The following is a 24,606-nucleotide window of genomic DNA, read 5'->3' as shown; positions in this document are numbered from 1 at the left end:
AGACAAAAGGAGCTGATCACTCTTGGCTATGGGTGGTGTTTTCTTCCAGGGAGCTCACAATGCAACTAGGCGGCTTTACTATTTGGATATCAATTAAGGATTCATTACTAGAATTGGTCTGACAATTGCTGAGCTTGGTGTGTGCAGACCTAGGTTCATTAGCATCTGGAGCAGAGATTCCCATGATGCAGTACTTCTCTGCTTTTTCTAGTCCCAGAATTTAGTGTGGTTCTTGGTTCTCCATTCTGTATGCAAATTGAGATGTCTTCCTGTCCCATCTTTCATGCAGATGAGGCTAGGGGAGTCGTCTCTGTTCTCCATTCTGTATGCTAATGCAGATGTCTTAGATGTCTTAGTCTTGTCACCTTTGTCAGGAGGGGTCTAGATGTGTCTTCCAATGCCCTTCACTGCTCTCTGCACGTTATTTTCGCTGATGGGTTTTGGTTTAAACAGAGGCTTGGGGGTGGGAGGGAGAGTCTTTCATGAGTCAGGCTGGATACTGCACCCTGGTTCCCCAAGAACACACAGGTGTCTGGTATCAAGTCCCCCCGTTGATGGGGTGCTTGCGCTGAGCAAGTATCCCCATCAGATCCTTCCTCCGTGGTACTGGGTCTGATCTTCCATCCATTGCAGCTGCCACATCAGTCATTGTATCCAACAAACCAGCAGAACCAGACCAATTGCTAGTATAATTTGGAAGCCAATGATCACCACAATGGGGTGAAGCAAGATATTTAAAAGACCTGTTGCACTGGGGCTCCACCCAAGCAAAGTGTCCCACCAAGAGTGATGGCCTGTGTTTTTACCTTAATGGGAATGAGACCCATTCCCAGTGAAATGAAGGAAACCTACTTGTAGAGCTCAGGATCAGCATTTAAATGTTGTACAGTCCATAGAGGCACAGTAAACTTAATATCACAACTAACAATGGTGGTTACATTACAGAAACAGCTATTAACGTAAGGCACCATGGGTTGGATCCAATGTCCATCAATTAATACAATATTGCATCTTGTTTTTACACACAAACATGCTTTACCAACAATAACAGACCCCTCTTCCTGGACAACATTGAAGGAACAGTGAGACCTATTTCCCGGTTACCCATTCATCCCAGTCCTTATGGCTAGTTCCAATCAAGGGAGCACATGCAGGTGCAATGTGAATTTAAACCAAATTGCTGGCATGAGCTTATCACAATGTGTGCCCTTTAATGTAATTACCCAGTCAGGGTGACCTTGCTGAATCAAGTCATGTCCCGCAAAAGTCCAGTTCAGCGGTTTCCACAGTTTATGAGCAATCGTGTGAAAGTCTTCCCTGCTGGCGTAATCAGAGACAGCTGCAGTTCCTTTCTGGGTAATAGAGGTGTCTGAGTTCCAATGACAATGATGACACATAGGGTCATGGTTGTTCCGCAAACAGTGGAGGAAACCAGGGCTACCTGGCACCTTCCGCCACCCAGAAGACTGTCACTGGGTGTGTTTGATGGTGTACGTCCCATTTGAGACCATAATGGCTTACAGAAGAACTGGATGGAGTCTGGGGTAGTCTTAGTTTTATAACAAAATTTGAATGACTTTCCGGTGACACTCTGTGTGCAGTTGGCTGAGCTTTCCCAGGGGCAACCTGAGGAGTTGGCAACAGTGCAGAGTGACGCTGCAGGGCCAGTGGGTTGCTCCCAATCCCATAAAATACATGCATGTGGCAAAGCAATTTTACTTCCTGGGCTCCAGCTGGCAGGCACCTCCGAAGGCTCAGGGGGATCACAGGTACAGCATAGAGTCTGGACAGCATCAGACTCCAGATATTTATGCACAGTAGGGTGCTGGTGCAATGGTGGGATGTCATGGCTCGGGTACGGGACCTGTGAGGGGGCAGAGAAGAGAGAAAAACTTCCCACACTCCCCCCGTATATACTGGGAAAGACTGGGACTAATATTACAGGGTGAACATGAAGCAGTGACCTATGTGAGGATGGCCATAAGTTCAGGACTTTTTTGGCCTTTTCCTGTCTCAACATCGGGGTAAGCACTGACCAGCCCACTCGATGCGTATTTTCCAACAGCTCAAAGCCATTCCTTCTTGCTGGCCAAGAAGGGTGGCCAACAGGATGGAGAAGACAGTCTTGAGGGTCAGGTAGTTTATCCGTCCATTCTTTGAGCTGTGAAGAATGAAAACATTTCTGCCAGGGTTTTCCATTTTTCCTGTTCAGGATTTTTATCTGACAAACACTGGGGCTGGCCCAATTCACAGTAGAGCTATAGCCATCCCAGGTGCGTGTAAAGAGCTGCTTAGCAGTGACAGAGGCAGTGTTGTTTTTAGTAGGAATGGCTTCCACCCTGGATTTTTCTAAAACAAAGTCAGTGGATTCATACACAGTTGAGAAACTTTGGCAGCTAGAAACTGAACCAAATTCCTCAGCACCTACACTGTTCCTTGCTACAGGCAATGATTCATTCTCAGCTAACTCAATCAGCTCACTTCCACAACCTTCAGCTGCAGCAAACTGCTTGCAAAAGTTAACATGAGGTTTTACTTCTTCAGGAGCACTTTTAGACAACAATTCATTCTCCCCAGAAATTTTGTCCTTTCCCTTTTCAGCTAGGGGTTTCTCTACAGAAACATCTTTCTGGGTTTCAGTTGAGTCCCAAACGACTTCTGAGACAACTGACATATTCTCAATCAGCATCAGCTGATTGGCACATTTTGTCTGCTTTTCAGACAGAAGATTGGAGACAAACTCTCCCCCAACAGATAAACTGCCATTCTCAACATTCACAAGGTTTGGAATTTCCTCCCCTTTGTTCCCAGACAAACTTTTGGAGAGTAGGGTAGCTCCCTCCATGGGCAAATCATTACCCCCAACGGACACAGGCTTAGGAACACTTTCTTCCTGGGTTTCAGTTGAGTCCAGAACCACATCTGGCACAACTGACAAATCCTCAGTCAGCATAAACTCAGAGGTATTTTCTGCCTGTTTCACAGACAGCACACTGGAGACATTTTCTCCACCAGCAGTGAAACTGCTTTTCTGACTAAACAAACAGTTTGAACTTCCCTCCCCCTTGTCACAGACCACATGGCTTTTCACAGACAAACACTGGGAGATTGGGATGGCTTTCTTAACAGGCAAATCGCCACTCCCAAGAGACAAATCATGGGAGACAGTTTCTTCCTCATACCCGTTGAACTGAACCTGCCTAGTGGTGGGTCTCCCTTTGGAGATCCTATCCACTAGCAATTGGGCTAGCATCCCTGGGTTCCCCACTGCAGCCTTCACAGTGGGTCTCCTCCATACGTCGCATTGATGTCTTGCAATCAGCTGGGGAGGCCCATGGGGAACCGGGCACCCCTACTGATCGTCAGACTCCCAGAGCCTCCACTCAGAAATGGGGGTAGGGATCTGGCTTTGACAGGGAGTGGGCGTGGGGGAAGCACTTTGCACCGGGGCAGGGGGTTGTGGGGGAGCTCCCTGCATTAACTGCGTTCTCTGCATGACCTGAGACAAAGCATTAATCAGGATGCTGAGGGCCTGGCGATCATATTTTCCCATATCCTCTCCTAAATTCACCAGCTCCTTCCAAATCATGTTCCTAAGGGTCTCCTTGGGTCGGCGCTGCCCAGGGTTGTGGGAGGTAGGGGAATTAAGATTAGGAGGGTGCCTGGCAGAGTGAGGACCATTATTTGTAAATGTGATGTAGTAAGGTGCTGCACGGGCTCTGAGGTAGTTTTTTTGCTGACTTGTCTTTTCAAGACCCTAGTTTGTCACAGCAAATCTCCCGCCTGTTTGATTTTTGTCACTAGTTCACTCCAGGTTAGGTGTTCTAAATCTACAGTCCCCATGGTCATTTTTGTCTGAGAATTTAGTCCTGCATAAGTGCTCTGTACTAATTCATATCCCTGATACTGGAAAGTGATGATCCCATTTTCTTCTGTCCGGGGTAATGAATCAGAGAGAGCTGCCAGCATTTGTTTTCGAATTAGGTAAGCTTCTGGGGCCTCTCCTGGTTTCTGCTTTCAGTTATATACAGTTTCTTAAGGGAAGAAGCAGGCAGTAATATTTTAAGAGCGCTTATCATCCATTCCCGGGGTCCAGTGGCAGTCCGCTCCCAAGGACCTATGCCTATGTCTAAAGCATCTGCATCACAAGAAGAGGCACATAACTGAGCCAATTGGGTTAAGTCCATGCCATCAACAGAGGGGTACATTTGCCAAACACGGGCCAGCCATGCAACGGCTCTGTCACAGTTCAGTGGCCCTAGTCTCTCAGCAATAGCCTTGGCTTGACTAGGAGACCACCTTACTACATCCGTGACCAGCTCTGTTGTGGGAAGATCAGCTCCTGCAACTATGTGTTTAACCTCCCTTGTGGAAACATGGGCAACATTATGCCTGTGTGGCCAATTGGGGTTAAACGGGTTTTGAGGGACAGCATCAGGGGGTATCTTTATTTTCCCAGGGGGCTCCAAATCACAATCGTCTCTCAACCTTACAGCTGCTACCACCCCCTTATGGGCACTAAAAGTTGGGCACACAATTTACTAATCTTTGCCTCACACTCCTGATGGTCTGCTGCTGCCTTTGCTGCACTGTTCTCTTCTGCCAAGAAGCGAGTTGCTGCTCTTGCTTCTTCTAACAGAACTTTTGTGTGTGTTAACTCTTTTCTATACTGTTCTGCATTCCTGCTTGCCTTGTCTCTCTCCTCTTGTATATCTCTGAGTACAGTCACCATTCTGAGCTTTTCTGCTATCAATTCACATCCGTCTGTCTCATATTTATTTAAACGCTGTTGTAAATGCTTTTTCTCAAGCTCCAGTTCCTGCCCTCTCTTAACCATTTCAACCATGTCCAGATGTGCAAAAAGTAATGCCCATGCAGCAGCTGCATCCTTTGCACTACCACGTGACTTAAAGGTTGTGCAGTACTGTTCAAAGCTCGGACTAGCTTCAATCAGGGGATTCTCACCCTTAAAACACCCCCTCTCCCAGGGGCATTTCCCCTTTTTTATTACCCATCTCTTTAACCTGTTGGTTTTCTCCTGTCTCAAGCGAGCAGCAAAAAGGTTTTTTTCAGCCATTTCTATTTCCTTATTTTACTACCCAACAGCTCTTTCTAACACTTTCACTTTGAAGGCACTACTCTTAACTCCTTATTTCACAGTTCTACAGGTATTCTAAGCATAATTCTTAACAGAAGGTTACCAAATAGTCTATGAGAGAGAGACCTTGCTAAAGAAGCTTGATCTGAAAAAGGAACAGAAAGAAAGCTTACTCAGGTCTGTGCCTCAATTTCCCCACTCCACAGCAACTACTCAACAATCACCATGTGATTAGGGTCACGTACTGCCCGCATTCTCCACCAATTTGTTACCAGATTTGCCCATTGCTTTGGGGAATGCTCATTTATTCGGGTTACTTTTCTGGGGAAGGGGATTCTATAATTCTATTAATGTACTGCTTGTGTCACTTGTGTGTTCATATGGAGCTCTACTTCTCCCTTTCTGCAAGTCCCCTCCCAATGGAGCTATCCTGCAGGACCTAGGTTCCCTAGGGCTGGGTTACTCCAGCTCCAAAACCAGATGAGCACACACCCACCCACACATACATTAACAGAGCAAGTCTGAGCGGACCGGGTCAATCAGCACTGTCAAGCTGACCCTTTATATGTCCCTGGACTCACTGGGCTGGATGAAGCAGCAATTTCAAGCTGACTCTCCTTATATGCCCCTGTGTTCCATGGACTGGGTCAAGCAGCACTTTCAAGCTGTTACCCTTATGTGTCCCAGATTCAGCACATCCCTGTCCCCACCTTCACAACACAATTGTACTGGCAGTAACCTACTTGATGAGCAAACCCCACAGTATTTTGGGCACTGCAGGGATCTTTAGCTTAGGTAAAAGAAGCGTTGCTGCAGAGTGAATGGGGGAAGCTAAAAACACAAAAGAGTAAGGTTCAGCCAGAGAGAGAGAAGCAACCAGCTTAACCATACAAGTTATTTATTGAATACTGGTGATAATTACACAAGGAGGGCTAAACCAACATAACATACATTATTAAAAGTTAATACCTAAGGTAGAAAGGAAAAATGAAAGGAGAGATAGAAGGGGATCTCACCACTCCCTGAAGCTTGGACTGGTTGGGATTCCAAGATGATGCTGGTAGCTGAGGGTCCTGAGGGCAGGAGGCAGGCAGAGTCCCCAGAACGATCAGTCAGAAGAGTATGTAGTCCTAGTGGAGCTGATGCAGAGTTTGGATCTGAGCATCAGAACACTGACTGGAGGGTGAGTAGGGATTTTTGTAGAGAAAATACAATTGTTCAAGGGAGAACAACAGATTTGTTTATAGGTAAAGCTGACAACTCAAGGGTTTTCTTTAGCCTAGACAAAAGGAGCTGATCACTCTTGGCTATGAGTGGTGTTTTCTTCCAGGGAGCTCACAATGCAACTAGGCGGCTTTACTATTTGAATATCAATTAAGGATTCATTACTAGAATTGGTCTGATAATTGCTGAGCTGGGTGTGTGCAGACCTAGGTTCATTAGCATCTGGAGCAGAGATTCCCATGATGCAGTACTTCCCTGCTTTTTCTAGTTCCAGAATTCAGTGTGGTTCTTCATTCTGTATGCAAATTGAGATGTCTTCCTGTCCCATCTTTCATGCAGATGAGGCTAGGGCAGTCATCTCTGCTCTCCCTTCTGTATGCTAATGGAGATGTCTTAGGGCTTGTCTACACTACAGAGTTGCAGCGCTGGTGAGGGGGTTACAGTGCTGCAACTTAGGATGTGTACACACCTGCACGGCACTACCAGCGCTGCAACTCCCTGTTTGCAGCGCTGGCCATACACCTGGTCGAGCCTCGGGTGTAGAGGATCCAGCGCTGGATCACCAGCGCTGGTCATCAGGTGTAGACACTCACCAGCGTTTTTGTTGACCTCCGTGGCATAAGCAGGTATCCCAGCATACCTGAAGAAGCCTCTCTGGTAATCAAGCAAACTCCATTGCCCTGTGCTCACCTGACCCCTCCTTCGAATGCCCCGGGAATTTTAAAAATCCCCTTCCTGTTTGCTCAGCCAGGTGTGGAGTGCAATTAATCTATCAATCACTCAGCGACCATGCCTCCACGCACCAAACGAGCCCCAGCATGGACCAATGCAGAGCTGCAGGACCTCATTAGTGTTTGGGGAGAGGAGGCTGTGCAAACACAGCTGCGCTCCAGAAGGAGAAATTATGATACGTATGGGCAGGTATCGCAGTCCTTGATGAGAAGGGGCCATGAACGGGACGCCTTGCAGTGCAGGATAAAAATTAAAGAGCTGAGGAGTGCGTACTGCAAAGCCCGTGAGGGAAATCACCGCTCAGGAGCTGCCCCCACAACCTGCCGGTTTTACAAGGAGCTGGATGCCATACTTGGGTGTGACCCCACTGCAAATCCTAGGAGCACGATGGAGAGTTCAGAGCAGGGAGAAGTGGGGGATGTTGTAGAGGACGGACACAGTGAGGCTACTGGCATGGAGGGAGACACCCCGGAGTCCCAGGACACATGCAGCCAGGAGCTCTTCTCAAGCCCGGAGGAGGCTAGCCAGTCACAGCAGCTGGAAGCTGATGTTGAGGAGGAAGCTGAGGATCGTGCTCGTGGTAAGTAGATTTCAATGTTTTGGGAGAGGAGGATTTTGGTTATGGCTGCCTGCATGCATGCCTAAACATGGAATAGCCCATTGATTTGATCTATAACGTCTCTGTAATCTGCCTCGGTAATCTCTTGAAATGTTGCTGCAAGAGCGTTTGCAATTTGCTTTCTCAAATTGATCGGGAGAGCCACCGTGGTCCCTGTCCCGGTCAGGCTAACTCGTCCGATCCACTGTGCAGCGAGGGGTGGGGGGACCAAGGCTGCACACAGGCAAGCTGCATAGGGGCCAGGGCGGTATCCACATTCCTGTAGAAGACCCTCCCTCTCTTCCCAGGTAACACGCAGCAATGATATGTCTGGCAGTAGGAAACCCTGTTGAGAGTTTAGGGATAATTGAGTGCAGGGCGCCAGATTCGCGGTTCCCCAGCCCATGGCGCTCTGTTTTTACCCCCCCCTTCCCAGCATGTAGGCAGCCACGCAGTGTGCTCCGGTGTTCCCCGACCCCCCCTCCAAGCAGGTACCCTTCCCCGCGGTGTGCTCTGGTGTTCCCCACCCACCCTCCAAGCAGGCATCCAGCCCCGCGGTGTGCTCCCGTGTTTCCCACCCCCCCCTCCCAGCACGTAGGCAGCCCCGCGGTGTGCTCAGGTGTTCCCCGTCCCCCACTCCAAGCAGGCATCCAGCCCCGCGGTGTGTTCCCGTGTTCCCCCCCCCAGCACGTAGGCAGCCACGCGGTGTGCTCCGGTGTTCCCCGACCCCCCCTCCAAGCAGGCATCCAGCTCCGCGGTGTGCTCCCGTGTTTCCCACCCCCCCTCCCAGCACGTAGGCAGCCCCGCGGTGTGCTCAGGTGTTCCCCGTCCCCCACTCCAAGCAGGCATCCTGCCCCGCGGTGTGCTCTGGTGTTCCCCGACCCCCCCTCTGAGCGGGCATCCAGCACCGCGTTTCCCCCCCCCCGGTCAATTCCCACTCCCAAGGGGAAATCGGGCAAAACCACTCACCCCATTGCTCGCCATGACTTAGCTTGCCAGCCCTCCCTGTGTTATGTGAGGTATGTGAGAAGGATACTACCAAAAGTCTAAAAAGTCCTTCAAACTGTGATAATAAACAATGATGCCTCTGTGTATTACATGGTTCTATCTCTCTGTTTTCTAGGGACCTTGACTACTGCAGCCGTATCACCGGCCTCACGTAGTTTGCAGAACTTGAGACGGAATCCTAGGAAATCAAATCAAAAGAGGAATTGATCAAGTCTGTAATGAGCCACTACAACAGAGAACGTAGGAAGACAGAGGAATGGAGAGAGAAGACCTATGAATGGAGAAGCAGTGTACATGAGTGGAGAAAGAGTGTACATGAATGGAGGCAAACAGAAAGCAGGAGAAAGGAATTGTCTGCCAAAAAAACCACAAAGCAGATGATAAGCCTCCTGTCTCGCCAAACTGAGTCTTTCGAGTCTCTTGTAGCCATGCAGACAAATATGTACTGTGGTAACCCACAGCCCTCCCAAAGCCCTCTTCCTTGTTCCCCAGTATTTCCACAAAACAACTTTCTCCAGCAGCCAGTTCCGTATTATCCCCAGCTGCCCCCAACACCTATAAGATCACCTACCAGCCCTGATAACTATAATTCTTACCCTGTTCACTCCACCTCCATTATTCTGCAGCATAGTAATCCTGAAGTGCAGCAGACAGTGAATATTGATCAAAATAGGACATATTAAAACCTGTAAATGTACAGTCCACCACCCCTACCCCCTTGCCTGTTATGTACTGTATGTTGAATAAAGTTTTTTTTTTTCTATTTCTTTCACTACGTTTTATTGTTGCTGGAAGTGGTAAATATTACACAGCAAGGTAAAGCAAAGCACATCAAATGCATCAAACATTACTGTTGGCTCTCAGCATCAAATTACTCCCTTAAAGCATCCCTAATCCTTGAAGCCCTTTCCTGGGCCTCCCTATTAGCCCTGCTCTCTGGCTAAGCAAACTCATCCTCCAGGCGTCGAACCTCGGAGGTCCATTCCTCACTGAATCTTTCACCCTTCCCTTCACAAATATTATGGAGGGTGCAGCACGCGGATATAACAGCGGTGATGCTGCTTTCCACCAAATCTAGCTTCCCATAAAGACAGCGCCAGCGAGCTTTCAAACGGCCAAAAGCACACTCCACAATCATTCTGCACCAGCTCAGCCTGTAGTTGAACCGGTCCTTGCTCCTGTCAAGCTTCCCTGTATATGGTTTCATGAGCCATGGCATTAAGGGGTAAGCGGGGTCTCCAAGGATCACAGTGGGCATTTCGACGTCCCCTACTGTGATCTTGCAGTCTGGGAAAAAAGTCCCGGCCCTCAGCCTCCTGAACAGGGCACTGTTCCGAAATATGCGTGCATCGTGCACCTTTCCAGGCCATCCTGAGTAAATGTCAGTGAAACGCCCACGGTGATCCACAAGCGCTTGCAGAACCACGGAGAAATACCCCTTGCGATTAACATACTCTGATGCCAGGCAGGGTGGTGACAGAATAGGAATATGCGTCCCATCTATTGCCCCTCCACAGTTAGGGAACCCCATTTCTGCAAAGCCATCCACAATGTCCTGCACGTTCCCAAGAGTCACGGTTCTTCTTAGCAGGGTGCGATTAATGGCCCTGCAAACTTGCATCAGCACCATTCCAACGGTAGACTTTCCCACTCCAAACTGGTTCGCCACCGATCTGAAGCAGTCTGGAGTTGCCAGTTTCCAGATTGCAATAGCCACCCGCTTCTCCACTGGCAGGGCAGCTCTCAATCTCGTGTCCCTGCGCCGCAGGGTAGGGGCGAGCTCAGCACACAGTGCCATGAAAGTGGCTTTTCTCATCCGAAAGTTCTGCAGCCACTGCTTGTCATCTCAGGATTGCAGGACGATTTGATCCCACCACTGAGTGCTGGTTTCCCGAGCCCAAACGCACCGGTCCACGGAGCTGAGCACGTCTGTTACTGCTACAAGCAATTTACTGTCTTCACAGTGAGGCGATTCAATATCATCGTCTGACTCCTCACTCTCACTGTCACTCTCACTGTCGCTCTCACTCTCACTCTCATTTTGCAACTGAAGGAATAGCTCCACTGCCAAGCGCGATGTGCTGGCAACATTCATCAATAAGGTCGTCAGCTGCTCAGGATCCATTTATAAAAAAAATCACAGAAAAAGCGCTGTACAATCACAATGCTGCCACACTGCTCGGAATGTGTACCAAAGCACCACGGGGCGTTGGAACAGGAAGCGGAAAGACAATTACACTTCCTTCCCCTTCCCACAAGCCACAGCGCCGAAATGGGACGAGGTGCTCTGTGGGATAGCCGCCCACAATGCGCCACTCCCAACAGCGCTGCAGTGTGGCCACATTTAACACCACTTGCAGCGCTGGTTGCTGTAAGTGTGGCCACTCTGCAGCGCTGGCCCTATACAGCTGTACTAACACAGCTGTAACAACCAGCGCTGCAAAATTGTAGGTGTAGACATACCCTTAGATGTCTTAGTCTTGTCACCCTTGTCAGGAGGGGTCTAGGTGTGTCTCCCAACGCCCTTCACTGCTCTCTGCAGAGGGTGGGAGGGGGAGTCTTTCATGAGTCAGTCTGGATACTGCACCCTGGTTCCCCAAGAACACAGAGGTGTCTGGTATCAAATGTCATGCCTATCTTTACAAATATATCTAGAGGTGATCATAGGAATTATAGACAAGTGAGCCTTAGTTCATTTGGTTGAAATTATAATTAGAAATATTATAAAACACCCACATGAATATGATATGGAAGGAACAAACCAGCACAGCTTCTCTAAGGAAAAATACTATTTTTCTAATTTATTAGAATTCTTTGAGCCTATCAACAAATCAGCAAATATATCAAATTATATAAAAACTGTCCAATAATCTAATTTATTGGACAGTTTTTAACACTCTCATAAGACACTATTAACAAAATTAACTTTTCACATAGAAGCAAAGCACTGTCATGAATCAGAAACTGTTGAAAAGATAGAAAACAAAGACATGGAATGGTCCATTTTAAGTATGACAAAAGTTTAACAATAGGGGAGCCTCAAGGTTCTATCCAGGGGCTGCCGCTTAATGAACTTATTTATGAAATGGAAGAGAAGTTGACCCATAAAATGGTAAAATTTAGATAAATCAAGATTAGAGAAGACAGCAGAATGTTAGTGGAGCCTAGAAGAGCTAGGTGAATGGACAACATGATAGAAGATTAAATTAATTGCTGACAAGGCAAGGTAATGCACTGGGAGGAATAAACTGAACTACTAATACACATTGCTGTATTCTAAAGTAACTGTAACCCCTCAGGAAAAAAGTCATGCTTCTCAGTGACAATACAATGAAAACCTTTTTTTTCCAATGTACAGCAGAGGACAACAACAACAACAAATGACAAACAATATTAGATAGCATAAGAAATGAGACAGAAAATAACCCTGAAAATATATCATTATATAAATCATTGGTATGCTGTCACCCAGATGATCATCTTATCTCAAAACATCACCATCGTCATCACTCCCATAACTGCATTGGTCATTGGGGCACCATCATTGATAAGCAATCAACCGTTTCCACTCCTGACGATTGTATGTCAGTGCTTGAGTCTCCACAAAGTCCATTTCTGTCCACTCTTATATGTTGTCAATCCATCTCTTCTTCTGTCTGACTCTTCTCAGTGATATGTGAGCTGATCCCATCATGTTTGTCATCAGCTTGTTTTATTTCTGCACTGATTTCCATGCCATATTTTGTGGAGGTTTCATCCAATTGTTTCACAAGGTTGGCAAGTTCATCTTCGCTGCCTGCCAGGCCATCGATGTCATCCGTGAATCGAAGATTTGAGATTGTTACCCCCCCCCCCATGCTGACTGTGCATATGTAATCTTCTAGGGCATGAGTCATTATGCGCTCCAAGTAGATGCTGAACAGTGTGGACAAAAGAAGGCAGCCTTGCCAGACTCCAACAGTGGTGCAAAATCACTTTCCTATTGTGCCATTGATGAAACCTGCATTGCTGGCCTTGGCATACAGTTGTTTAATAGTAAGAATAAGCTTACAACCAACATTGTACTTCTTCATGGCTGCCCAGAGAGCTTTGTGCCATATTCTGTCAAACACCTTCTTGAAGTCAACAAAGACGTGGTAGATGTCCGGCTGGTGGTGTAAGTACTTCTCACATAGACCATGAAGGTTGAAAATCTGCTCTGTGGTATTTCTTCCACCACAAAAGCCAGCCTGTTCTTCAGTGATGATATTCTCTGCTTGGGGCTTCAATCTGTTCAATATGACTTTCAACATCACTTTGCTATGATGGCTACTTAAGCTCATGGTCTGGTAATTTTGACACACTTGCCAGTTACCTTTCTTTGGCAGAATGATGATTAGTGATTGTGTCCACACGGAGGGCCACTCACTGGTCTGCCAGATCTTGTGGCAGATCTTGGTGAGAACATCTATTACCATTTCTCCTCGGAATTTCATCAGTTTGTTATACCAATTATATTAGACCAGTAAAAACCAGCAGGATCTTATTAAAGGGGACAAGACATTTGTCACATTTATTGTCAACACTATAATAAAATAAAAGATAACAGCAAACAATGTTGTTTGGCTATTTATCCCTATGATTACTTATATATATATATCCATTCACACAATCATTCATACAAGTTCTGTATAGATATTATAGTTACCAGCCTAAAGTTGCTTGTGACAGAATACTGGCCAGGTACCCTGTACACAAGAGTGGAGCCGAGTTCGGGTCAGGTGCACCTGATGCTCCGGGAGGCTGGCAGCAGAACCATAGACTCAAAGTCCTCAGTCTTCAGAGTCCAGTTTTATAGGGATTTTTCCCTGTTAGTTCATGGGAGTTGTTTCATTCTGCTGTTGCTAGATCAGTCAGCAGGTGGCTGGCTCCGCTCTGTCAGATGTTTTGTTAGGTGCTTGGGGTGGATTCCAGTTCGCCCTCCGGGGGTCATCTGGTTAATTCCACTTGACACCTTCTTCGGCCGACACTGCATTTTTCAGGCTGGTAACTCCCTAACCATTCATTCATTTAAACTAGGCACTCATTCACATACACTCTTTATCTTTTGGGGTGTGACACTCCCTGTCTTTAGATAAAAATGAATTTACAGAGGTGGGGGTCTCTATTCGTAGTGATTACACAGTTTTGCCTGAGGCATAGGGTCAATTGACAGCTTGCGCACTGAGGGTATGTCTACATCTACAATTTTGCAGCGCTGGTTGTTACAGCTGTATTAGTACAGCTGTATAGGGCCAGCGCTGCAGAGTGGCCACACTTACAGCAACCAGCGCTGCAAGTGGTGTTAGATGTGGCCACACTGCAGCGCTGTTGGGCGGCTTGCAGGGGGGTTCGGGGAACGCAAGAGCAAACCGCGGGGAAGGAGACCTGCTTGCAGGGGGGTTCGGGGAACACGAGAGCAAACCGCGGGGAAGCAGGTCTCCTTCCCCGCGGTGTGCTCTCGCGTTCCCCGAACCCCCCCGCAAGCAGGTCTCCCTCCCCGCGGTTTGCTCTCGCGTTCCCCGAACCCCCCTGCAAACCGCGGGGAAACAGACCTGCTTGCAGGGGGGTTCGGGGAACGCGGGAGCAAACCGCGGGGAGGGAGACCTGCTTGCGGGGGGGTTCGGGGAACACCGGAGCAAACCGCGGGGAAGGAGACCTGCTTGCGGGGGGGTTCGGGGAACGCGAGAGCAAACCGCGGGGAAGGAGACCTGCTTGCGGGGGGGTTCGGGGAACACTGGAGCAAACCGCGGGGAAGGAGACCTGCTTGCGAGGGGGTTCGGGGAATGCGAGAGCAAACCGCGGGGAAGGAGACCTGCTTGCGGGGGGGGGGGTTCGGGGAACGCGAGAGCAAACCGCGGGGAAGGAGACCTGCTTGCGGGGGGGGGGGGTTCGGGGAACGCGAGAGCAAACCGCGGGGAAGGAGACCTGCTTGCGAGGGGGTTCGGGGAATGCGAGAGCAAACCGCGGGGAAGGAGACCTACTTGCGGGGGGGTTCGGGGAACGCGAGAGCAAACCGCGGGGAAGGAGACCTGCTTGCTGGGGGGTTCGGGGAACGCGAGAGCAAACCGCGGGGAAGGAGACCTGCTTGATTACCAGAGAGGCTTCTTCAGGTATGCTGGGATACCTGCTTATTCCACGGAGGTCAAGAAAAACGCTGGTGAGTGTCTACACCTGATGACCAGCGCTGGATCACCAGCGCTGGATCCTCTACACCCGAGGTTCGACTGGGTGTATGGCCAGCGCTGCAAACAGGGAGTTGCAGCGCTGGTAATGCCCTGCAGATGTGTACACCTCCTAAGTTGCAGTGCTGTAACCCCCTCACCAGTGCTGCAACTTTGTGGTGTAGACAAGGCCTGAGTCAATTAACCAATTTAGCAGTTTACAGAGTCAATTGACGGCTCACCTGCTGAGTCAATTGACCAATTTAGCAGTTTACAGCGGCCATTACAAATTAAAGTAGTGACTGCAAAGTTTCACTTAAAGAACAGGCGACAAAGTATCTCTTTTGAGCAGGCTTCACACAGACACAGCTATTTCTAACAATAAATCGTTACAAATTTACTTCTAACATAAACCTTAAATTATAAAGTATCAATTAACAATAAAGCAATAAATCATCCCAAATTTACTTCTAACAAACCTTAAATTATAAAGTATTAATAAATCAATAAATCATTTCTCACATAAACCATGTTTAATATAAACCTTTTTTTAATATCCCTACAAGTTTGGCTGAGATGTTGTCAATACCTGTAGCCTTTCCATTCTTGAGTGATTTCACAGCTGTGTCCACTTCTTCATGCAGTACTGGAAAGTCATCCTTCTCTGTTGAATCTGTGCTAAGACACTAGGATCTCCATTTGTCTGGTGGTTGAATAGACCAGAGCAGTAGTTTGTCCACCTATTGATGATGTCCCTTCCTTATGTAAGGCTGTTCCTTTCTTTGTCCTGAATTGTGTTAGCTTTGGTCCATCTTTTCTTCGTCAGATCTTTTACAACCTGGAAGGCTTGTTTGCTATTTTTATTATTGATACACTCTTCAATTTTAGAAAATTGTTTTTCATTCCATATCTCCTTGGCCATCTTCATTCCTTTCTTGATCTTTCTGCCAATTGCTCTGATTTATCAGCTCCCTCCATGCTGTTCTTGTCTCTCTTAAGTTCTCTTCTAATGTCACACATTTGTAGTACTTCATTTGTGACCTATGGTTTTGTCTTTTTACGGTTTCCCATCTCTCCACTGTGGGTGCGAGGAAAGAACAGGCTCACTGCTCCTCCTGCATGTTGTAAGAGGCAACTAAAAGGGGGCTGCCTAGAGATGGATGGGCTCTGCCAGGTTAGACATTTGCCCAAGATGAACCATATGAGCAAGTCAACGATTTCCGTACCGGATTGATAGCAGCCCAGGTTAATAATGACGGTTCCATCTCCCACCAGGGCAGATGTGACAAGTATACTATTGGTGTAACTCCAACAAAGAGGATCCATGGAAGAGATAACATCACCATAGACACATGGAATGTAAGGACATTGAGACAAATAGGGAGGTTCAAAGAACTCACGTACAAAATGGAACAATACACATGGCACCTCCCAGGAATCTCTGAGGTCAGACGGAAGAACTTTGGAGAGGTACTAAAGGAAGTCAATGTACTCTATTACAATGGAGAGGACAAACATGTCAATGGTGTAGGATTTCTTGTGCATAAAAATATCAAGAATTCAGTATTAGGATGCCGCCTAATATCCAGCAGGCTTATTTCCATCCATTTAAAGGCAGTACCATTTAATATCACAGTGGTACAAGTCTACAGCCCTACAACAGACTATGACGAGCAAATTGAAGATTTTTACAATTAGCTCCAAGACATCATCAATAAGGTATACAAGAAAGATCTCCTGATTGTACAAGGAGATTGGAACCCTAAAGCGGGTACTAAAACACAGGCAGATTGGAAAGATTATTGTGACCTTTCCGTAATGCGATAACCAATGAGAGAGGATTGAGACTTTTGGAGTTTGCCAGCTATAACAATCTGGTTCTTGCAAACACATTAGGAGCACATAAAGCATCTAGATGATCAACATGGCACGCACCGAATGGTCTATGTCACAGCCAAACCGACTACATCATGGTGCAAAACCGATTTAGTTCTGAGATTAACAGAGCTAAAACAAGGAGCTTTCTGGTGCTGATATTGGAAGTGATCACCACCTTGTGATGCTAAATTTTCAGCTGCAGCTAAGGAAAATCATGCCAAAGTTCACCAGAAGTTTGACTCAGAGAATGAAGCATTGCAGAGCAACTCCAAGCAATGATCAGTGGAAAATTTGCACTGCTGCTTGCTCTAGAGGAATATGTAGAAACAATTACCAACAATTTCAACGCTGTAATGAATGAGGCAGCAATGGACATCCTTAGGCAACATTGTATATCAAAACACATGTAACAAAAACAGAAGTGGGGTTCAGAGATGGGTGATTTCTGTCTGAGAAGAGACTGGAAACAATAGGACTGTTTAATTCATGGAGGAGACAAATCCAAAAAGACATGACAGAAGTATACAAGAAAAAGAATGGGAAAGTTCAGGTTTATCTGACATTCCTGTTTGCCCTCTTAGTGCAAGATCATGAAAGCCAACAAATGTAAAACTGATAAAATACTTTTTATACAACACAGTTAACCTGTTCAATTGATTGCCACAAGATATCATAGAGGGCATAATTTTAGTGTGATTCTAAAAAGAGGTAAGACAGTTATATGAGTATTGGGAACATCCAGTTATATCAGATAGGATTTTCAAAAAACATTTATTATATACTTCAACGCATACACCAAACACTACCAGGGCCAGACAAAACCTTTTATTTAAGGAGATCGTTCCATAATTGTCCATTATGGAGTTTCTTGCATCTTGCCCTTAACCATCCAGCAGCCGATGCTATCAGGGGCAGCACACTGTACTGGACGGACCACTGGGGTCATCCAGAACGGCAACATTTAAGCTCCTGTCTCAAAGGGGGTAAGCAAAGTTGGAGCAAGCCAGAGGCAGCAGAAGATACAGATAGCCTGCACTGGCTCCCCTGGGGCAGAGCAGCGCGGAGAGCGCACAGCTCAGTGAAGGAACCGGGCATTAGCTCGTGCAGCAGACGCCCGCTATGCCAGGCCAAGCCTGATGCTCGAGGGGCGCAGGACCACGAGGCGACTGGCAGGACCCCGCGAAGCAGAACCCCATGGGCAGGTCACCTCGGGAAGGGCGGCCTGAGGGGCCCTGCTGGAGTTTGCCCTCACAGCCCGTTCCACGCCGTGAGGAGGCCAGGCCAGGCCGCTCTGGCAGAGCCGCGAGCGGGCGGGGTCCGAGCCTGGCTCAGGGCAGCACCACGCTCCCAGCACGGCGGCGCTGCTCAGCCTCGCACGGGGCAGCGGTGCCCGGGCAGGTGCGCGCAGTGGGCCGTTATTCAGACCGGGGGAAGCGGGACCCAAGCGGGAGAGGCGCCCCACTCTCCCCGCAGCACATAGCCCCGACTCCCTGCACCACGGTAGATGCTCTACCGGTCTGGACAGCCAGTCGCAGTCGCTCACTAGATGGCCATATGCAAATAAACCTCAGTCTGCCGACCAATGAGAAAATACTTCAGGGGCAGCACAACGGCCCATTGGCCGTCGGCCCGTGGTGAGATGGCGCGTTCTCCCCTCCTGATCCGTCTCGCGCTGTGCGGCTTCCCTGGCTGGTTACTAAGGCAACGGGCGAGTGACGCGTCGTGTCGGGCGCCCGTCATTGGTTGTGCGATCGGGCGATGGCGGCGGCCCGGGTGTCGCGCGTTGGGGTTGTCCTTGTCGCTGCGTGCGCGGCTTTCTCAGTCTGCTGCGGCGCTGCGCGCGAGAGGCGAGAGGAGGGCAGCAGCTGCAAGCGCGAGCTCCATCAGGCACGTCCAGCGGTGAGTGGGGCCCGGAGAGAAGGGTCAGAATTTCCATCAGGCGGGGTGAGGACTGGCCTTTTTACGACACTGGCCCTTCCGCACCGGGGGACCGGGACCGCCTCGGCCTGATTTAAAGGTGCAGAAAGAGCGGCTGGGGTGAGTGGATCCTGTCCTTGCTAGTGCCCCCTCCCCCGCGAGTCTGGGGCGGCTGGACAATGGGGGGAAGCGCCTGTGGCCACTGCTGGAGGGACGTCGCTGGCCGCTGCTCGCTCCTCCGACATGCCCGCTCCGCCCTGGGCAGCGCCGCAGGGAAGGTCACAGCCGGAGCCGCTGGGGCGCGATCGTTCTAAGCAGCCGGGCGGAGAGAGGTGTCCCGGGCTGCGGGGCAGGGGCGAGAGGCCATAAAGTGCCGCGGACGCACCGGCCCCTGAGTGTGGGGCGAGGGTCGGGCCAGCTCCCGAACCCAGGCACCTTCACGCCGTTTGTTGTGTTTGGGGGTTGGGGGTGTAGAAATGGGGAAATCGTGTCGCCAATATGCACCTGTGCCCAGGGGGATTCAGGCATCACCCCTGCTGTCTGTACAGCGAGCCCCTGTTTGACTCCGTCCCCGGCCGGTTCCCATTGCTTACCCCGAGGGACCCTCTCACGGGAGCGCATCATGGGATCCAGAAATGGAGCGCCCACGGAGCTGAGGTGGAGCCCTTGGGCGGCACCAGGTTTCCCGGCTATAGGTTTCTGCAGTAAGGTAAATAACACCTTTGTACACTGAGGTGGTGGCACTGTGAGGAATCGCCACCCCTGCATCTGTATTAATTCCCAACACATCAAATTAACATGTCTCTGCATTGTGCCTGTTTAGTGGTCTGGCTGGCTTCAAGGAATTTTTGCATACTTAAAACTGATGGGCTGCTCCTAAAACTTGGTGATACTTTTTTTTTTTTTTTTTAACTGGCTGTGGGGACCCATGCTGAAGACATCCATACTGTGTCAACTATCTTTTTAGCTAAGGCCTGGACAGGATTTCCTTGGGAAATTGTCACTGTAACTCAATGAGTTGTACAACAGGTGTTCTCATAATAAAATTAGTTCCTTCCAAGTCAAATAGCAAGAGATGCCCTGAGGCTTGTGAGATTACTCAGCGTATGATAGTTTTAAAGATAATCAGATCATGTTGCAGAATGTCAGAACAATGAAATTAATAGAAAATTACATCCTTGGAATGCCACAACAAATGCCTAGCACTTTTTATGCTTTGGGACAGTTGGCTTCAGTTGCATTTTTGAAAGAGCATGAACCTACTGCAGAATTAGTTGGTGTTGCATCTGTACTGTTTACATCATTCCTGAAAGGTAGGAGGATTTCCACTCAGAAACTATCAAACACAGCGTGTCCATCGTATATGCAGGCTCCAGGATGGCGCTTAAAAAAGAGGTGAATGTAGCTAAACCAGTCGGTAATAGTGACCATAATGTAATTAAATTTAACATTTATAGGGGGGAGAGGGGATACCAAAGAAACACACTACAGTAGAGTTTAACTTTCAAAAGAGGAGCTACACAGAAATGAGAAGGCTAGTTAAATGGAAAATAAAAGGAAAAGTCACAAGAGAGAAATGCCTGCCAGCTGTTTGGAAACTTATTGAAAACACCATAATAGAGGCTCTAATTAATTAATTAATTGAGGCCCCAGAATGGAAAAAAAAAATAGAGGACCAAAAAATGCCACCATGGGTAAATAAGTAAAAGAGATGGTTAGAGGCAAAAAGGCAGCTTATGAAAATTAGAAGTCAAATCCTACTGAGAAAAATAGAAAGGAACATAAACTCTTGGCAAGCCAAGTATAAAAGTATAGTTAAACAGGCCAAAAAGAATTTGAAGAGCAACTATCATAAGACACAAAAATGAACAACAAATTTAAGTATTTCAGAAGCAGGAAGCTTGCCAAACTGGCAGGGACGACTTGACTGAGGTGCTAAAGGAGCACTCAAGGAAGAAAAGGCTGTTGCAGAGAAGCAAAATGAATTCTTTGCATCGATCTTTTCTTCAGAAGATCTGGGGGGAGATTCCCACCACATGGACTATTATTTTTAAATGTCAAATCTGAGGAACTGTCCCAGATTAAAGTATCAATAGAGGAAGTTTTGGAACAAATTGATTAATAGTAATAAGTCATCAGAATCAGATGGTATTCACACAAGAGTTCTGAAGGAAATCAAATATGAAATTGCAGAAATACTAACTCTGGTATGGTATCTATCACTTAAATCAGCCTCTGTACCAGGTGACTGGAGGATAGCTAATGTAACTCCCATTTTTTAAAAAAAAAGGTCCCAGAGGCAGTCCTGGCAATCACAAACTGGTAAGCCTAACTTCAGTACCAGGCAAATTGGTTGAAACTACTGTAAAATTTTGCTGGGGAAGAGTCAGCACGGCTTTTGTAAAAGGAAAACATGCCTCACCATTAATGCATTATTCTACTTGCTGCCAGAACATTTCCTTACATTTTTACTGCTATTTTTTCTTTTGTTCATCTTCTCATAGTTTCCACCTTTCTGTTCATATGAGTGTCTATACTACATTATAAATCAATATGCTTATTATGCCATTCTATCAAATGCTTGCAATAGTTGTATAGTTTCCCTTATAACAAGCAAGATGTATTTGTAATTAAAAATTAAAAATAAACATAGGAACATCTTAATGGTAACAAACAAAGTTTGAAGTGGCCAGAATAATTTGATGCTATTATTTTTCTATTAAATAGTAAAAATGTTGCAGAATATTGTGATCTTAAGCTGCTGGGGTGGAATCCTTGCACCACTGAAATCAATGGCAAAATTTTTACTTACTTTAACAGTCAGGATTTCACCTCTGTTCTCCAAAGTAATCAAGGCTAGCAACATTCCTGAACTTCATTCCCCATCAATACTTTAAAGCACTTCTACTGTTCTGAGCAAATAAAATGACATTAATGGAAGGTTTTTCCAAAACAAATTTCACTTCAGATGCTATTTCAGACACTTAAGAGCACAGCCTAAACAGGTGTTTGTGTTATCAAATGTAAGTGACCTCACTAAAATCTGTTAAGAAAAAAAAATGAAATTATTTATTTGACTGTGAAAATAAATTATGCAAAATATCTAGTATTTGCTACTGTTGTACAATTAATTATTGATGATAAATACAAGGTGCCTCATTGCCAACTCTGCATAAAAGTGATTGCATCAGCCAGTGATGGGCTCCTGTTCCTAACCTAAAGACATCTTGTCATGGCATTGTTAGCTGATGGAGCTCTAACATGGCTGAATGCAGCAGCATTCATTAAAATATGCTACTTGTTTTGTCTTCATTTAAAAATAATTGACATTTTAGATGGTGTCAAGATACTGAATTACGTTATTCATTTGCTTTAAGAAATTTGCATATTTACACTAATTTGTGGCTTGAAGTTAGCAAGACATGATTTTAAAAATAAGAAGCTACACTAATGTTTACTATAAATTTGAAGTTTGAGTTTTCTTGGTTTCTACTGCATTTTTAGATGGTGTTGAAAAATAGAAACCTTAGATTTCTGTCACCTTCCTGCCTGCTGTGTTCACCCATAGCCAACTTTATTATTCTCAACACAATCAAGGTTTCGTGACAAACAATTAAGCCAGCAAATAGAGGATTTTAAATCCTACCTTCTGAAAACCAGAACTGCAAAAAATCTCTACAAATTTCTCAAATCTCATTAATAGTCTCTACAGAATCTTTACATTTATTTGATTTAAACTAGTTTCATACCTATAGTTTTCCAGAACTAGAAGTTTATTTAATGGATTATTGCAGAAGCTTGATTTTCTTGAAATAATGGGGAACAGTTCTGCTACTCATCAGTCTATGAAGTAGTGACCAAATGCAATAATCTACAAAGATAAAGTATCAATTATTATTTAAATTTATACAAGACATTAAAGAGCACCTGTGCAAAATAAGAAAGAGATTCTAGATGCCTTTGCCATATATTAAAAATGCAAGTCAACTAATACAAACAAATAAATCCTGTGGTAGCCTCCCCAAAACCTAGAAGGGAGTTTGGGGTTGGGAAGAAGTACTCTTAACCAGAAAATGCAATCTGAAACATAATTAGCCAGATTGCAAGCATCAAATGAGGGATACCCAATCCAGTAGGTTCCCTTATTCCTGTCGAAGCTGTTCCATTTGGATAAATATATAAACAATTGCACCAGAGAGAGAATGACTCTAGTCTGGTGGTTAGGGCACCCTCCTCAGAGGTGGGAGACCATGGCTTGCTCGAAGCACTCTTTCATTATTTATCCACAATTGAACAGCTTCAACAGGAGGGACTGAAGGAGCTCCATCTTGGAAAGCTCACAGCTCAGTGGTTAGAATACTCTCCTGAGAGGTGGGAAGACACTTGTTCAAATTGTTTCTCCCTCATTAGCAGAGAGGGGGAATTGAATCTGCATCACCGGCAGATGCTTTAACCACTAGCCAAAATGCTACATGCTGAAGGTGGGGGGTGAGGATAGGCACCATCACCTCCTCTGGCTCTTTTGCGTGGTGTGAGTCAGGCATCTAACTCATTCCTGCAAGAAACACCACACCTGACTCCAGCAAAGATATGCCTGTGGGTAGATTGCTAAAAAGAGATAGGCTTCTCTCTACAGCCCAGACTTAGACACCTATCTGTGAGAGAGGGTTGGGGCGTAGCACCCCTCTGGCTATTGGCTAACTTAGGTGGCTCTTTGCCTTGTCTGGGGCTTTTTTGGATTGTATTCTAAGACCTCTTTCTCTCCGCTTTCATTGTATAGGGAGCCTATGTGCCTAGAATGGCTTTTTGGATCTCAGTGATGTTCCTGTGATTTTCTAGGCACCTGAATATTAGGTGCCATGATGCTCAGCATTGGAATGCCTAGATTCCTTTGTGGATCACACACTGAATGATTATAAAGGCCAGCATGGGCTAAGTTGAAGGGAAATGGAAGAGAGAAGCTAGAGGAAAGGACAGGCTCCTTGTCCACGTTTGCTGACCCCTCAAAGAATTCTTGGATATATAAATACAGGCAGAGCTCATACATAATTAACAATTCTTAACTCACACAAAAATGCTGCAAAGTCCTCCGTCTATGCAGGAGGATGAAGAAAAATATTTTAGTGCTAGAACCCAGCCCTGTGATTAAGGAGATGCACTTGGACAGAAGAAGAGTCTGCCAGCTGCTGAGGCCCTCACCTCTTCAACCTGCAGTTAAGCATTTTTGCAGGCTGGTTTATGCCTCTCTGTTGAGTGACTGCAGCATTTTTGGTGTCTGAGGAGATATGGGTTGAGAAGAAGGCATATCACTTCCCTGGAGGGGGAGAGTTGCTGCTTCTAATTTCTTTTAATGTGGGTGGGGTTTTTTAATCGTTTGTGGTATGCAGATACGTAGAGGCCCCAATCCACAATCCTCAAAGTCACATAATGAAAAGATGTTCCGTGGCTTAGTGATCTTAGAATCTAAGTACTGATTAACTTTAATGTATCAAATATTTTTAAAAAATTCATCTTAGACATTTAAAATTAATTGATTTCATGTCATGGAAAAATAACCCACAAACTCCAGTAGTACTTGTCACAATAACAACCCTAAGGTTCAATGAAATTCTGGTTCTAACTATGTAGCCTTAAACAGGGGTAAACATCTCTGAAGAGTTTAAAATTCAAAAGTAATAAACAGCCAAGAAGGTGGGATGTGGTTTTCATAGTTAAAGGATTTACAGAATAGATGAGTCGTTTGGAGGATAGGGAGGCCTCTTGGTGAATGTTAACTAGGTGTGTTAGAAGAATAATGTGATGATGAAAGGCAGCTCTGAAAAGTTTGTGAAAGAGGTAAAAGATATTGGAGAAGCTTGGGCAGAACATTGGTTGTGGAAGGGGATTGATATTTTTAGATGAAGAAATAGTGCCTTGAATTTGGTTTGGAAGCTGGTAGTGGATATTGAGAGATGTGGAGAAGATAAGGG

General features: G+C 46.4%; 1 protein-coding gene across 4 annotated transcripts in view; it reads left to right on the top strand.

Annotated features, from left to right (window-relative positions):
• The first annotated feature begins 18,511 nt into the window (after positions 1–18,511).
• Positions 18,512–24,606, top strand: part of HMGCR (3-hydroxy-3-methylglutaryl-CoA reductase) — a 29,234-nt gene continuing 23,139 nt past the window's right edge. Inside the window, exon 1 of one of the 4 annotated variants that reach the window (XM_050944563.1) lies at positions 18,512–18,619. The gene's annotated coding sequence lies outside the window, so the exon portion shown is untranslated. Of the gene's footprint in view, positions 18,620–18,655; positions 18,758–18,901; positions 19,347–24,606 lie in introns of those variants that run through there. The other 3 variants (XM_050944562.1, XM_050944565.1, XM_050944564.1) reach the window with 3 other exon arrangements.

Source organism: Gopherus flavomarginatus, chromosome 3 (genome assembly GCF_025201925.1).
Source record: "Gopherus flavomarginatus isolate rGopFla2 chromosome 3, rGopFla2.mat.asm, whole genome shotgun sequence".
In the NCBI taxonomy this organism is placed as follows: Eukaryota; Metazoa; Chordata; order Testudines; family Testudinidae; genus Gopherus; species Gopherus flavomarginatus.
Note: the sequence above shows the minus strand (reverse complement) of the source record. Positions and strands in the feature narration are given on the sequence as shown.